General features: G+C 44.6%; 1 protein-coding gene across 1 annotated transcript in view; it reads left to right on the forward strand.

Moving 5' to 3' along the window:
- DYNC1I1 (dynein, cytoplasmic 1, intermediate chain 1) overlaps window positions 1–2,628 on the forward strand; it is a 176,809-nt gene that overhangs the window by 117,874 nt on the left and 56,307 nt on the right. The window lies entirely within an intron of this gene.

Raw genomic sequence — 2,628 nt, forward strand, 5'->3', positions numbered from 1 at the left:
CCCCCCTCCCTCTTTTCTTTCTCTTGAATAAAGCAATCTGTTCTTCCCAGTCCGTACTCCTCTAAATCAAAGGGATAGATGTCGACACACACCATAACCAAGTATAAACTTCCTTTTTTTAATTAAATGGGATTCTAACATTTGGTTTGAAGAAGTGTTTGTTTGGTTTTATTTATTTATTTATTTTTAAATATGTGAAAGATGTCAACAGCTTTTATTTTATTTTTAGTAGAAGATTAATTTTGTATGGTACCACACATAATCTCTAGCACAAAATATTTCAGATGCTATTTTGTAGTTGAATAGGAAAAGAGCTGGGGGAGCAATACAGAAGTCTTAGCATTTAAGGCTTTTAGAATTAACAGTTAACCTCTTTGGTAAAGGTCTCCATACACATAAATCCTGGTTTAGGTACCTTTTCCAATATAATTGAGAAAAACAGTTGTAATTCTGTTTCTATAATCTCTGCCATTTTCTTATTGCTATCAATTATACTTAGACATTTATGTCAAACAGAGAAATACCTAGATTCATAATAGGTGATACTGAAAATAAGCAAGACTCTTGGAAGGAACATAATTTCTATTTCAGTGTGCAAATCCAGGTATCCAAGTAACCAGGGCAAAGTCACCCTAGAATTGCCTCTTTCAAGGTATCTCACACCTTTTGTGGTGCAAAAAGGATGTAATAGGGTACTAGACCAGACAAACCAGTGTTCAGATCTGATACTGGTACTTTCCTGGCAGGAAAAGAGGGCTTTATTCAGTAACTCATTTGCTATTTTGTTTCTAGATTATTATTTTAATCCACCTTTGCAGTGAGACATATCACCTGTATCTGTTCAGGGGTGACCTGTAAGTGTGTGTAGCAATAAAAGCGTGAGGAGATTGTCTCCTGATTGCCTGGCCAGAAGAAGGTAGGGCAGCTCTCAGGGGGAATAGGAATGCTTAGACTCTTTAAATGTTCCTGATGAGCAGGAGTGAGAGAAAAAGGCTATAAGGAAATTACAAGTGTACTTTAGGCTTTTGTCTTATTTATTCATCAGGCAGGCAAGCATAAGTGATCAGTCCCAGTCTGTATACTTCAGTTCTTATGGATAAAGGTCTGTGAGTTTGGCACCTTTTTGTGGTTCTAGCTAAGCAAGAGCAACTACAGCTTTGTCCCTCTGCTCTCAGTCCCTCTATGTCAGTTCCCTCAAGCATGGAAAAGGATCTGCCTCTTCGTCTTAGTTGCAGTTAATTTGATTGCCTGCTGTTTGTGTTAGACTGACCTATAGTAGGATGCCACAGACTGTAGTGCTATTTCACATGTGTTTGTTTGGCTAGAAAATCTACCCAGGAGTTTCCTGAGTGCCTGCTGCAATATAACCTGGTATTTTGGACTCTAGAAATGCCTGTGAACTCCTCAGATCGCTTCTTCCCACTGATGAAGTATTGTTTTGAGATCCATCTGGTGTCAAGTGTAGGCATATGGCACCAGTATGGCAGCACTGCCTACGGGGGTGGTTTCCTGCAGAAGAGGTCTTGCTGAATGCAGTAGTCATTGCCTATTGAAAGTCATTATTGTTTAACACCCAGGTCTTTGTGAACTTGTTCAACTGGTGGCTGGGCAGGGTGCCATCCAAATCTACGGCCATGAGCACAGACAGCTGAGTCTCTGGGGCCCTGCACACATCAGATGTGGGTACTGAGGTCAGGCATCTCAGAAAGGAGAATCTAAATGACTGTCTGTCCTGAGCATGTGTATCTGTGGTTGAAGGGATATGCCATCATTAATCCAAATCTGGGTTGGATTAAGCTTCCAAAATAAAAACCAGCTCTGCCAGCCACCTGCAGAGGGCTCGGGGCCTGTTGGGATGGAGCGCATGGGTGGGAGGGAGGCCGGGGCCGCTGGGCGAAGCCGCCCCCCTCACCCCACAGCCCTTCCCTCCGCAGGGGCCGAGCGACCTGGCAGCTGCTGGAGCGAGTCCCGGGGGTGCTGCCCTCATCCCTTCCACTGCAGGGCTCCCCAGGGGCTGGGCAGAACTTCTGTTGCTGAGGCCAGCCCTCTCCTCACCATGACAAGAGCACAGACATTTCATGCTTTGTTTCTTAATTACATTTTCAGCGCAGTTCTTGTAACTGCCGGGAGCAGAAGCTTCAGCATTTGGGAAGCAGGATTGCCTGTTTGACAGGCAAAAATCCCAGATTGACCAGCCTGGGCCTGGCTCTCCCTTTTGCCTGGGCAGGGCTCCCACCTGGAGCTAATTCGGGCTCACTCCTCTGGCTCTTTGAGAGCCACTTACCTTTGCAGACAGGCAGAGTGTGCATGGGGGGCGAGGCAGCAGCACCCAGTGGTGGCACCTGCCAGAAATCCACCACCAAGACACAGGAGCAGAAAATCAGAGTGGAAAATCACAGAGGCAGAAGTACCAGAAATAATTTAGTAAGGTGGCTGAGAAAGTTAAATCTAGTAGACTGTGTTTCCATAGAGGGAGAAAACTAAGCTAAAGAGAATAATGAAATTATTCACTGCATAGAGCAACTCAGAGACATGAAAGTGACTAAACTGCTGTTTGCCTGTCTCTTGCGAGTCTGGACAACTTGCAGACACAGATGCTCCGTGGAACCCATGAAAAAGAAAATGCTG

This window comes from Chaetura pelagica, unplaced genomic scaffold (genome assembly GCF_000747805.2).
Source record: "Chaetura pelagica isolate M959 unplaced genomic scaffold, ChaPel_1.0 scaffold12, whole genome shotgun sequence".
In the NCBI taxonomy this organism is placed as follows: domain Eukaryota; kingdom Metazoa; phylum Chordata; class Aves; order Apodiformes; family Apodidae; genus Chaetura; species Chaetura pelagica.